We start from the raw sequence: 15,025 nt of genomic DNA, 5'->3' as shown, positions 1-15,025 counted from the left end.
TGTCTAACAACACCCTCCCCACTTCCACAAATCCACCTGCAGCAGCCTCCATCAAAGGGGTCAAACCTTTTTTGGCCCTGTGTTCAAGATTAGCTTTTCTGTCAGCTAACAATTCTACTACTTCATGTCTACCTTGAAAACATGCTAGTGTAAGAGCAGTATTACGATTGGTTTCAATTTGAGCATTAACATCACCACCCATGTCCAACAGTAATTTTACAGCTTCCGTGTGACCATTCATAGAAGCCAACATGAGTGGGGATATTCCTAATCGACTACTCGTTCTTGAATTGATTTCAGCGCCATGCAGTAACAGTAAACGGATTACGCTAACATGTCCTCCAGAAGCAGCCAAACACAACGGGGTATAATCTGATGCATTTCTGTGCTCTTTATCAGCACCTGTGTGTTCAATTACAATTACAAATTATATGTTATAAAACAATATAAAAATAAATTTAACACTACTAATTAACAAACCATGTCTTAAAAGAGCTTCAACAACTTCATGTCGGCCCCCCGAACAAGCCAATGACAATGCAGTATCTTTAGTTTGTTCAAGTTGTGTTTCAACATCAGCTCCATGCTCCAAGAGAACATTAACAACTTGCAAGTGACCTGCTGCAGCGGCCAATACTAGAGACGTGAACCCTTTTTTGTCTCTGTGTTCGACATCGGCTCCCCTTGTTAATAACAATGATACCAATTCAAAATAACCACCAGCACTTGCCAGAGTTAAAGCCGTATCATGGTTGGCCTCTGTTTGAGCATTCACTTCTATGGTGGGAAAAACGGAAGTTGTTACGTCCCTGTTTTGATCTCTATGCTCCTTGTGACTAGAGATCCTGTTTGACGTTTTAGGAAATTTTTTAACGGATGACAGAAGTTTCCCTCCATCATTTTTTCCGCCATTTAAAGTAAATTGTTTGGCTTTGGTGTAAACAATTTTAGCAACATTGTTTTCCTGTAAATTTTTTATGGAAGTTGTACTAGATAATTTTTTTATGCCCATTTGTTGTTGCTGCTGTGATGAATGTTGACTATTTTTCAAAATCTGTTCTTGTTGCTGCTTCCAGAGTTTGGCCTTCTGAATGAGTTCTTGCTGCATCGGTTTAACATTTTGCAGCTGGTGAATGCTCAGAGAATTTAAATTTGCATGACCACTTGCAATTTTTGACTGAGACTTTGTAACAGGAGGAACAATATCCATCTAGTGAGTAAAATTAGTTCACTGTTTAGTGCATATATGAAAATAATTATTAGATTATGTTTTTAAATTGGCTATGTGTTTCTTCAAACATTTTTTAACTTGCAAAATATTTGTCATGCAAATACAATAATCACATTTCAATGCTTTATTTGTTAACATTTATCTCAATCAGAATATAAAATACTGGTAATTATAGTTTCGAAGTTCTGAAGAAGCATAAAAAAGGTTTTAGTACAGCAAAAGACTGGAAAGCAAGAATAAATTAATTGAGCTAAAAGCATTAATTCATTTTTGATGAATCACATCAGTCCAAAGATAAGATATTGTAGCATTAACAACGTAATTCATTACTGGGGCAACATCAAAATTTCTGTTTACGTGCACCAGTTATAAAACACATTAATATAAAAATTTGCATCATTGGAATAATTCACACTATATTTAACAAATGTCCAATTTTTCTTAAAACCAAATCAAAATTGTATAAAATGCTAAACAGTTTGGTTTTTACAATAACTATGTTAAAACAATTTAATTTAAAAAAAAATCTAACCTTTAATGGGTCAATGTGATGTATAATTTGTTTGTGCTTTAAGATTGGAATCTCCTCGTGCTCAATTCTTGTGTTTCTTTCTTTAAATATGGGAACACCAGCATCTTCCTCATAACATAACATGTCAAAAAAGTTTTTCTGAGCCACCATTTCAACCTTACTGCATGAGTTAGTCATGTTAAAATTGTTGTTGTGCAAAAATTGAGATTGTTGTTGTTGTTGCTGCTGCTGTTGTTGTTGGACTCCAGTGAATGGAGAAGTATAGTCAAATGATGTCAACTGTAAATTCACTGTTGCAAAGTTGTTTGTGGTAGTAAATGATGATGCTTGATCTGCAGTTGGTACTTTGGGCTTTTGTGGCAGTTTTCTATGTCCTTCAAACGTTAAATTTTATGTTTCATTTTTCAATCACTTTTTAGCAAAACATTTTAACAAACCTTTGGCAATGATTCTGTTATGTGGTGCAAGTGAATTTAAAACAATCGATTGATTTGTCGTAGTTGCTGTTGTTGTTGTTATCGTCATTGTTGTTGCTGACGTAGAAGATGACGAAAATGGAAGCAAAGATGCATTTGGTGATTCATCAGTGGCTTCATTGCAAGCTGTACTTTCAGAAAATGCTTCCCTGTCCCTTTTTAAATTGATGGCTGGTTGGCTAGACTTTGATCCCAACGACAAGACTGCAGCACAAGCTGAAGAAGAGTTGCATGTTGAAGTACCTATCGAGGCAATCATAATAATGTTAAAAAAACAACAACAAATAAAATCGAAGCAAGATTGAAATCATCAGGCACCTGAAACATTGTTGGTTGAAGTTAGAATCTCTTGATCAGTTTTGTTAATGCATGCCCTCTTTTTACCTTCAGTGCTTTCACCTCTGTCTACAGATGCTTCAGGTCTTTAAAATAATTTTTTAATAAAACATAAAACGATGATCTAAAATAATCTTGTTCAAATTAACCACCATTTCTTCTACTTAAAAATCACAAATTATTTCTTCTAAGTCTCATTTAATTGTTGTCCCATTTCAGTCATTAAAGCCAAATTATAAGCAAAGTTACTAATGAACTAATTACATTCCCGACGTTTCTTTACCCCGTATAAAATTACCGGTCAAAAAGAGAGCTATTAAAAACTTGTATCTTCCTCTCTTATCACATCTTTGTTATAAAATATGTAATAAAAATGTTTACAGCGCTCCACAATTTTAACCATATTCTCCCAAGAATTTATTTAGATCTCAATGTCAACTTATTTTATATGCTAAGAACACAGAAGATATATTTTTAAAAAACTTAGTATCAGGTAGAAGGAAAAAAAATAGTACTGAAATGTCAACAAATTATCAATAAAAAAAGGAGGAAAAACAAATATCAAGCAAACAACTACAGATAATAGCAGGATCTATAAAATTATCATGAAAACTATCCTTCAAAATTGAAAATTCAGAAGTGTTAAGCAAAACCGGCACTAAATAAATTGGGAGTTCATAGAGAGGTAAACTTAAAAAAAAAATAAAAATCTGCAGAATGGACAAGACTAGTTAAACGTTTGAGTGAACCAGCATCAAAATACAGTGGTGAATAAAATTTTACTTTCATTATAATAAAGAAGGGCCAATTGTGGGTAGGACTGCATGTCAAGAAAGTTGCTCTGCAGATCAAATTATTAGGAAAAATGAAAAAACAAAAAATTCAGAAAGCAAAAACTTAAAGGAAAGGAATGAAGTAACTCATAATAAGAACTTGTTTGAAATTTACTGTCATCTAATAAAAGTATGATTATTGTTTTTATAAGATGCATATTAACATCATCAAACGAAAAGGTAACACAAGCAATGAACGTTTAACATTCAAAAAAAACAAAAAATTACACCTAAATTACAATTTTTGCACCGAAAAATGTTCATAAAAAAGTAAACCAGAAACAAAGCCTATTAACTTTTCGTTTGTGCAGCAACAGAAGCAAGCATCTTCAAACTTTTCAACTTCCGATGCTGAAGATGATGAAGATGATGACGAGGATAAAGAAGATGATGCACCACTTAAATCATGAACTGCACTGTCCATACCAGCTGAACATCCATCGCCTTCTTGCCTCACACTCTCACCAGCTTGGAGTTTATCACTTTGTATCAGTTTTGTTGAACGTTTTTCAACATTTTTTGCATCTTCTTCAATTATTTTAGGTTTAGTTGTTGCTTGAGTAATCTGAAGTTTTCTTGGTGTGCTTTCTTCATCTGCCTTCATTGTTATTGGCATTTCATTTCCTGATATAGATGCATTGTCCAGCTTCAAGAAAAAAATTTTAAAATATCTTTTTATACAATTTAAAAAAAACATAATAAATAAACTTTAACATAATCTCCACAAGATTCAAACAAAAAAAAACTAATTTAACATTTATTTTATAATAGACTCAGATTGTTAAATTTTCTGATGTATCATGGACTTGCACCAACTGTTTAATCAGAGTATTGATAGTAATATAATTGATAATTGAGTCAAAAAAAAATTGTAACAAATTGCTGATATAGTTAACTTAGCAAAGCCAATCATTCATAAAAATTTAAAATAGAAAATGATACTGGAATAAAGCTTGTAAGTATCAAATTATAAAAATTGTCAAATGAAAAAACAAACTTGTTTTTCTAGTTTCAAAATTTCTTGCTCACACTTTTTCACTTTTAATCCAATGATTTCCTCATCATCTTCAACATCATTTTCATCATATTCTTCATTGTCTATTTCCACTGCATCGTCTTCCATTTCACCATCCTCAATCAGAGAAAATTCATTTTCGCTGGTCAGATGATCTGATGCATCTTCAAGCTGCTGTAGTGCCATTTTTATTTGCTTTTGTTTCATGTCCTGCTCCTCAGGAGATAACCTACACAAATCAACCTCCAATAAACAGTAAATATTTTTATTAATGAATATTTTTAAAATAAAAAATATTCATACGTCACTAATTAAATATTAAATAAAATATAAAAACGAAATCTATAAAGGGAAATTCATCAGTAATTGGTAGATAGGCTGGCAATGCGATGGCGTAATGGTGCAGTGCAAAGAGATCCCTGCCTACCACATACAATTGGTTTGATACATTGTATTTACATACTACGCATGTTTGTTGTTGATGGAGCTGAAAAATATTGAAAAAAGAATTGTAATAAATAAATAGGCGCTTACCTTCATAATGCTCGTTAGCACGTCTTTTAATTGTTCTTTCACTTTTGATACTCTACATGTTGATAGTAAATCAAAATCAGCTTTTGATAAAAAATCTGAAAGCAGTGTTGTCTTGTTGACAAATGCCAAACTGGCTTCATCCAATGTGGTTGTTGGTGGCGTTGGTGGAGACAACGACGACGTCAATGCAGATGTTGTAGCAGCTGGATCTTTCAAAACGGCAACTTGTTGTTTGGTACTTTGCTTTTCATTTGGTAGTTTGGGAACCGCTAATAATGAATTTTGAAATCATAAGGTAAAAAACATAAGCATAAATAAAGAAAATGATCTGTTTATATAATAAATAGATTAAGAACTTGAAAAGAACCTGTTTGCTGTACTGTATTATCAACATGATGTTCTTTCAGCATTTTTTGATTCTGCAGTTGTTGTTGCTTAATTATAACTGTCTTTTTGTTTGGCGAAATTTGTTCTTGTTTATTGAGCTGAAAATTTTTTAAAATTATATTTATAATTCAATTTGATAAATTAGGTTATATTATATTCTGCTCAAAAAATATTTTTAGATTTTTTAAAAAACCTAAAAATACATAAAAATCTTATAATCTTATAACTGTATCATGAAACTGTATTGATAACAACTGGCTGCAAATTCTAAGATGAACGAACAAGTAAGTGTCGATAAACTTGAATAACCTTGTTTGAATCAGCAGAATGGAGCATCATGGACCAATCCAGGAGGTGACTGACAATTTGAGCATGTCCACCTTTGGCTGCTTCTATCAACATTGTAGAGCCATCCTTTCAGAAATAAAAAAAATTAATCATACATACTATTAGAGCACATATAGTAAAGTAGTTGTAGTAAAGAAATTTTTTTTAAATAATTAATAATAAAAATAATCAATAGAAAAATTGTTAAAACTTTGAGTCTGTGGGCTGCATTAGCTCCCTGTTTCAGTAGGAATTCAACCACTTTCAAATGCCCACCAACACAAGCAAATGATAGGACAGTTTGATCATTGTTTGTCGTGGCTTTATTAACTGATGAACCTGGATAAATTGATTTTCAAACAATGCAGTTCAAACATTTCCTGCAAACAAATCTGTGTCAAGGGTTAATAAAAAAATATAATAACAGGCAAATCACACAGAATATAAATTGCATATTACCTTGGTTGACAAGAAACTGAACGGTAGCCAAGTGCCCCATTCGAGCGGCTTTCATGAGAGGAGTTTTGCCATTCTCTGATTCATGTTCCTGTCAATTCAATAGAGGATATATAACATTCCAAAACATTATTGTTCACTAATTATATGAATACTAATTAGCACCGGCCTTTTCTCACAATCTGGTCATGTTCGACTCCAGCCGGATATTATTGCAAGATATTTGGCTATATAGTAAAAAAGCAGCTCTACTAGATATGACTTTACAAAGCACTTATTGGCGCCTTTATTTGATAATATCAGGAAATCCTATTTGGGGCACTCGGTGCTCTAAATAGTAAATAATAAGCAGAAATTTTTCAATTTTTAAAGTGAGCAACATAAATTTTGGCTAAAAGGCATAATTTTTGTGTTGATTAAATTGTTTAATATACATTACATTGTAAAATAATGCTAAAAGAAAACTGAAATAATCATTTTAGATACAAACCAATTTGGAACCGGCTTTCAGCAAAATTTCAGCAACTTCTGTGTGGCCATTCTCACAAGCACATGAAAGTGCAGTGTCACCCATCTGCCCAACTGCATTTACATTAACACCTAGCATTTTGAAGATCAAATATTAGGATCACTTTACCATACATTTGACCAATTTCATGGATAACATAAAAGTGTAGCAAGTTGAAATAGAAAAAGCCCATTTATATTTCATAAGAAAATATGACAAGGAAAGGTTGTTCAACATTGCCTATTCTTTGGCTGTTCAATATAGGTACTAACTAAATTGGGGTGGTATTATGACAGAAAAAGAAAACAGCCAAAACTTGTGTAAGCAAAAAATAAACTCGAACAAAGAAGTGAGATAAGTAAATGTTAAAACAACTGTCTAGATGAAGGCAACTAATATTCTATTCCTTATTCTGACAATTACAAATACACTAATGAAAAAAAAGTTGTTTGAACTTAAATTAATGAAAATAATATGTTAGAAGATTTTAAATCATTTTTGACAATATATTTGAATAACTGATATTAATGATCAGTCAACTGACCAACACCAAGGAGAAACTTGACAACATCAATATGTCCTTCATGAGCTGCTTCCATGAGGGGAGTAGATCCACCAAATTCCATGTCTGCCCCCTCTTGATATAAAAATTCAACAACATCTAAAAACCCTCCACAAGATGCTAAGCTGACAGCTGTTTCACGAGAATCATCCGTAAATGCATTGATATCGGCCCCTGTTAAATATTGCAATGTTAAAAGTATAAAAAGACAATCAATCAATGCGGGCAAAATGAACCAGATCAGTGTTCTGCAAAGTGGTGGTTCGTCGACCGGTGCTAGTCCAGGACCAGCTGCCAAAAATGTTGAAAATTAATCAACAAAATCTCAGCTTGGAATTGAACAGCAAGACAATAAAAAATGATTAAATATAACTGTCATACGAAATATAACTAGCATGAGAAAGAAAGCATGACCTGTTAAACCACACTTAGAGGAAATGATAAAAATTTGCAAGCTTATTCGTTGACACAAAAAATTTTTATTTCAAAATGCTTAAACATATTTTATTCCTATTTTATTTTTTTTAAAAATTGTAACATGTGTGTGTGTGTGTGTATGTGTTTATGCGTGCACACAAGTTTTTGCACAATTTGTCTGGTGGTTGTTTACGTCGTGTTAATTACATTCAAGACTGGTCTGTGGGAACAAAATGTTTGCAGAGCACTGAACTGGACTACTACTGAAAGAAAAAATTGAATAAAGTTTGAAATATAAATTATAAAAATAAATAAAACAAAACCATGGTTGAGAAAGAGAGCTGCAATTTCCACATGTCCTTCCCTGGCAGCCTCCATGAGAGGTGTGTAGCCCTCATCATTCCTCTCATCAACTTTTGCTCCTCTTGACAATAACAAATTGCCTAGCTCAACATGTCCCCCACAAGCTACTAATGTCAATGGTGTTTCAAAACCTTCAGGCGGTAAGGTCATCTAAATAAAAAAATACGTACATATATATATATACATATATATATATATATATATATATATATATATATATAAAATACTTATATGACAAAAATATATCAAACCATATCTCACAAAAAATATCATATTAATGCTGATAAGGATGGTTTTAAAACAATATTGAAAAATTGTCAATTAATTGCATCTGTGTCCTAATGACATGGTACAATTTCGTTATTTTGTTTTTAATGAAAAACAACTGTGCTGACAAATAATGGTGCAATGAATTAGCTGTTTAAATTTTGAAAATCAAACTGTTATAAGCAATTATTATGATATAATTACTATTGCATAGATTATTTGGCTAACAACAAATATAAACAATTTTGAATTATACAATTCAATTTCATTCTGTATCTGATATAATTATCAGAACATGTGCTCATTTGAATAAGAGATGACAGGCTTGATGACAGAGTTTTGTTTGTCAATTTTTCAACATCATTAAAAATGGTTAGTCATTGCATTACAAAATTCTCATTCCGCTAGTGATTGCATTACAAAAGTCTCATTCCATTTTTTATTTTTGAGCATAAATTTATTAAACGTGTTTCACTAAGAAAAAAAACGATGCAAACATTTTTATTGGTAATGAGAATAATAATTTGAGATATTGATAGTTATTTATCATTTAGTGGAAAGTTTGAAAGTATGATGCAAAATACAACAAAAAAAATTTATATGCATGCTAAAATGTATTAATTGAATACTTTAGCTCCTCTGTCTAGGAGTAGACGAGCAACATCTATGAAACCATCAATACAGGCTTCCATAAGGGCAGTGTGCACCTCATCAGTTCTGTGTTCTATGTCAGCACCAACATTCAGCAAGTACTGCACCATGTCTGTGTGTCCTTTAAAAATTTACATGTGTATAAAACTAGTTTTAAAAAAATTTGCATTCCAAGAATTTATCAACTTATGTTGATTTAGTGAAACTGGAGAATTATAGCCAATTAAAAGATGAAAAATCATAAAAATATGTATAAAATTATTAACACAGAATGATGGTATAGTTGTTTAATAAACAAACCTTTATAGCAAGCAAGAGTTAGTGCAGATTCCTTGAATTCACTTGAGTAAGTGTTTACAAAAGCCCCGTTTTCAACCAGCAACTTGGCCACTCCAACATGACCATTACTAGCTGCTTCCATCAGAGGTGAATGACCATTTCCATTAATGACCTCTACCTTGGCTCCTGCCTTGATCAGAATATGCACAGCTTGCTCGTGTCCGCCAGAAGCTGCATAATGTAGGGCTGTGTTTCCTAAGGCGAACAAATTAATTTCTTATCTCAATTACATTCATTCAGAAGGTTTGCCTTTCAAATTATTTAAAACAATGAATCAATGTTAATACAGATATGTGACAAACAGAAAAATCTACATGTGAATAAATAAGGTATCTTAAGCCGATAAAATGATTAAAACAAAAAAACATGTGTAATAAGGAAAAGATGTCTATTTACACCACATTATTAAACAGATCAAGATGATGTTTTATTTGATGTACCATATTATATGAGTAATATAAAACAAACAGCATGTAACAAAAGCTTCAATAAACAATTGTTAATTTCAGACCAGCTAACTAATAAATAGTTATGACATAAACAACAGAAATAAAATGTTAGCATTCACACATACTCTATTACTTATTTAAACAGCCTGTCCTCTTGAAATGGAAAAAAACCTAGTTCAGTATTGAAACCACGACATCTAAAACAAAACAAACATGATAAAAGAATAAACAGAAAAAGCATACCAGCTGCAGATTTAGCATTGACGCATGCTTTATTGTGCAAGAGTAGTTGGATGATGTCAACAAAACCCCGCCGTGAGGCTTCCATCAATGGCGTGCAGTCTCCTTTCACTCCTCGGTCTTCAACATCGGCGTTTGTGGCTAGCAACACCTATTTTGTAGAGAAAAAAGTGTAAATCTATTGCTTACTTGTTCATCTACTTTTAACAAGTAACAATTCATAGTAAATGACACTTTAAGCAATTATGATTACATACTAAATAGTTATAAACAAAATCTTTTCTTTACTTGACATAATTCATAATAGCCGGAAGAAGCCGCCATAGACAAAAGACTTTCGCCCTCCTCGTTTGTTCGGCTAATCATGCAATCCTGCTTTAGCATCTGCTGATTTTGATGCTGAGAGCCAAGGACCATACCGTCACATTCATTGTTTGTTGAACAAGAAACCAAAGAATTGTGATTACTAAAATTAAATAAATAGTGAAATGTTTTAGTTTTATTAGTAATGTAGTCACATAACAATACTACTCACAGAAACTCAAATATCATAAAATAATTTGAATGACCTGATTAACTAGAAAAAAAGAACAATATGCCATACTTGGTCTCATTAGCAAAGTTTTGATCCTCTCGCATTTTTATCAGAGCAGTTGCAGCCTCATCCAGTGCTTCACTGACAGAAGAGGTCAGTTTCTTTATTAATTTTTGATTTGCAATTAAACCACCATCAACAGAATTTAACTTGACCAAATCTGAAAAAAATCAATAAATAATCTTTAAATGATTAATTACAATTGTTATATTATTTTCAAACTGTAAATGAAATAAATGGTTCATTATTTTACCAAAAATTTCATGACACCTCAGATGATAACTGATAGCAATTTTTGTTTTTTGACTTAGCAAACTTTTAAAACTGTAATTTGAATTTGTTTCAACATATGAACGAAAAATTTTAAATTAAAATGATATATAACAAAGTTTATTATTGCTTGAAAGAAAAAAGATGTACATAAATTATAAATATAAATTACCTGCTGCTTCTAATAAAACTTGTAAGCGAGCTCGTGTCTCTGGGTCGACAGACTGAAGATCAATACTTTGGAGAGCTTTCATAGATGATAAAAACGAGGTTGAAGTTTCATATAAACTTTCTGATTCTTGAAATTCAATCTGTTTATTAGTGGTCAGAAGATGGTGGAATTATTTTTAAAAATTAAAAGCCAAAATTTTGAAAAACCAGAATGATCACTATAAAATTGTCATTAAGAAGATAATTCTCTAAATAAAAAAATTAGAAGTTTCTTGTTACTTACGATATGGATATGAATAATAAATATATAAATTAATAAAGCAAATTGATTTAATTAATTAAATTTTAAAAACTTTCTGACTTAGAAAGTTTCTAAGTTAAATTAAAAAAGTAATGTAAATGTTAGTATATAATTATAATATTATAATTATAATATAATATACTAATAAAATAAATAACTAATAACTATTAATTAAATTTAATTAAAATTTTTTAATTATGAGGCAAGTAACCCAATGAATACTAACATCAGATCCTTCATCATCACTCTCCGAAAGCTGGCAATCGAAAGTTTCGTTGGAAATCGGTTCATCGGCTTCAACCGGCACATTTAAAGTTGAAGAGGCAGTAAAATCTGATAAAACATCATTACCTCCCAATGTGAGTAACTCCTTTAGTTTGTTACTTGAAGTCGAAGACATCTTTGCTTCTAATTTAGATTTGACTTTTTTGTTAACTTTTTTACTACACTGGCTGCTATCCATTTAAAATTTTATAAAATACCGTCAATTTACGCTTATTAGACAAAGCTGATAGATTTTAATTTTCTACTTCCAGACAGCTACTTTTTGCCATTAAGAACGAAAACGTCACAAGTTTGGTTTACAGCGACATCTTTAATTAAGTTTAGAGCAAAAAGTATTTGAAATAAATTAATAAATTATTTTTTAAATCATTTCATTAAAGAGAAAGTTGATATCTTCATTATTTTTATCTTAATTTCAAAAATTATTCAAATTTTAATTGAAAAAATAGATGAAAATACCACCAAATTCTCAATACCAGGAAAATTATATAGGAATTGAAATCAAGTCGATCAATAAATCAATAGAGTTATGGGTATATATACATGGATATATCGCAATTTCCACGATGTTCAACAGCACTCCTCAATGATTTATGCAAACAGATAAGTCTTGAGATCCGCTCTGAACTTTGTAAGTAATGGAGTAGTCAGAGAAGAAAGTAGAGAGTTCCAGAGAAAAGGGCCAGAAAAAGCAAATTCAGATTTAGCAAAAAAGTGTTTAACACGAGTTAAGAAGTGAGAACAAAAAGACGATTGCAAACCGGGGCGTTTAGGTTCAATTAATATATCTGATAAGTACTTAAAAAATAATTTAGATTGAGACTTATACATAAATGTGCAAATTTTGAAAATTATTCTATATTTTATATGTAGCCAGTGCAAAAGAACAAGATATGGAGATATATGGGAAAAGAACTCAAGAACTATATAGTACTCAAATATTCAATCAAGCTAAAATGTTGACATATGTATTTGTTTATTTGTTTATTTGATTTGAAGGATGACCAAAAAAGATAAACTTGTGGATAGGCCACCCTTAACTAAAATTTCTAACTATAGATGTAACGGAAATGTCATGAAATACATACACATAAACTCACGCTCACACATACTTACAAACACGCACCATACTACAATTCATATCACAATACTGTTATACAGAACTGAAGAAACAGAATCGATGAAATGAAATGATCTGGAAACCAAACATACGCTCACTTACACACTCAAATAAATAGACACATAAATAAATATGGCCACACACCATACACATATAGGGCGTGGCCACATGTCTCAGGGAACAGCCTAGTGAATGGACATCTTACACATAGATATGTGCCCCTCCACATACACCCCCGCTGTACCCTGGTTAACGCTCCTAGAATACAATATTTATATACATATATACACATATCTACACATACACATGCACACACTCACACACATAGACACACTCACACACACATAAACACGCACACTCACCCAAACAAACTCACGCACACTTATATTATATATATATATATATATATAAATTATAAATATATATCATTTTTTGCACGATTATATCATTCCTTAATATTTTTAGCCTTCGTGAGTCAACCAAATATTAATATTACATGTTTTACGAGAAATAATTCAACTTATTCAAGAAATTTTACAACATTTTCAAAATATTTAAAAAAATTTATATTTAAACATGTTTTATTTGTCTTATTAAAAATATAACAAATTGTGTTGGGAATATATCCATTTTCCCCATTCAAACCGTTCTTTACGCAACGCTCTATCTTTCAAACTCTCGTGTGTTGGTAACAGTTTCTACAGTAATCAGGTGTGGTTTCCTGGCTACATTCCCAAAACACTGGTCATAAGCTACGACTCGTTTGCACAGTTTCATGTTTTGACTGCATTTTCCCATTTGGAGAAGAATTCTTCGATCGAATTTTGGTGCCAGAAAAATAGCATGTGTCCGCTTGTTCAATTTCAGCTCTTGTTGCACGAGTTTTATGAAAAAAAAAACAATTGTCCATAATCAACACCGCTTTTTTTTAAATCAGCCGATGCCAATTTTTCTAAAAATGGAATTAGAAACATAAACTTGAAAAAGGAATTTTTAACCGCGTGTGTATCATTAAATAAAGAACTATTCGAACGATTCGAAATATATAGGCTTTTTTTATTTAATTTGGATAATTTTCCCATCGTATATGAACTTTTGAAATTGTTTAAAGAGTTGCAAGAAAAATTATCCGTGTGTTCAAGTCTGATATTGATGGTGCTTTGCTATGTTACGAATTAATAAGTGTTCAGTTTTTTTTATTAAAGATAAATAGGTGAAGTAGAAGTTGAAAAAGTAGAAAAAATGACATCCTTCATTGTATTAAATTTTATTAAAAAACATTCTTTACAAGAGTTCTATCCAAATACATGAATTGTTTTGCGCATTCTTCTTACAATATAATATCTGTAACTTTTGTAAATGGAAAAAGTAGCTTTTCTAAATTGAATCTAATTAAAAGAAATTTGAGAAACATTATGTTGCAAGGTCGACTTAACACTTCGGTCAAGTTATCAATCGAGCAAGAAAAGCAGAAAATTTAGATTTTTCAAGCCTGATAAATGATTTTGCTGACAAAATATCTAAAACAATTACATTATAATAAAATTAATCAACGTTTTTCTGATTTAAAAACAAGAATTTGTTATCTGTGTAATAAAAACATCTGTTATAAAAATCATCTAGTATTGTTGCAATGTTCGTTTATGTACTTGTTTTCGATAAAATATATTGTTAAAAAATTCAATTTTACACTTTGAATGAAAGTTAATTTAAAAAATCTTTTTAGCATATATCTAAAATGTAGCAAATTGGCCTCGCATGTACTTGTTCATTAATGTTAAGCTACCAGCCTTCATACATAATGGCGCGTCTAAAAGCTTTGCCCGACCTTTCAAAAAAAAGTTAAGGCCTGCACCGTGTATATATGCTTGCATGTATGTATGAATGGAAGCAATGGCAGATCTGGGAAGAAAAGGGAGTCACTGACTCCCCCGTTATGACCAGTTTTTTAATAAAAGTCATAAAAAAGGACCGTTTTATGTGTAAAATCGACCAAAAATTGAACGTGATAAGCAAGAAAAGGTCGTCAGCCACACTACCACAATACTGGGTCCCTCCGTTAAAATTTAGACACTTTCAAATATTTGGCCCCCTGTCAAAGTTGTCTAGATTTGCCCCTGAATGTATATATATATATATATATATATATATATATATATATATATATATATACACATACACACACACCTTTTTTCACATTTAATATATAATTATTGTAAAACTGACGTCGCGTAAATTCCTTTCCTCATTGTGTTGCTATTGAATGAATCTCAAAACAAAAAGCTCGGTCTGATAAGGAAAACCTGTTCATGCTTTTTACTCTATTAATTAAATCAATTCTAACTAATTTATGGATAACT

This window comes from Helobdella robusta (genome assembly GCF_000326865.2).
Source record: "Helobdella robusta unplaced genomic scaffold HELROscaffold_4, whole genome shotgun sequence".
Lineage (NCBI taxonomy): Eukaryota > Metazoa > Annelida > Clitellata > Rhynchobdellida > Glossiphoniidae > Helobdella > Helobdella robusta.
The sequence above is the reverse complement of the archived record's forward strand: the minus strand, read 5'-3'. Positions refer to the sequence as shown.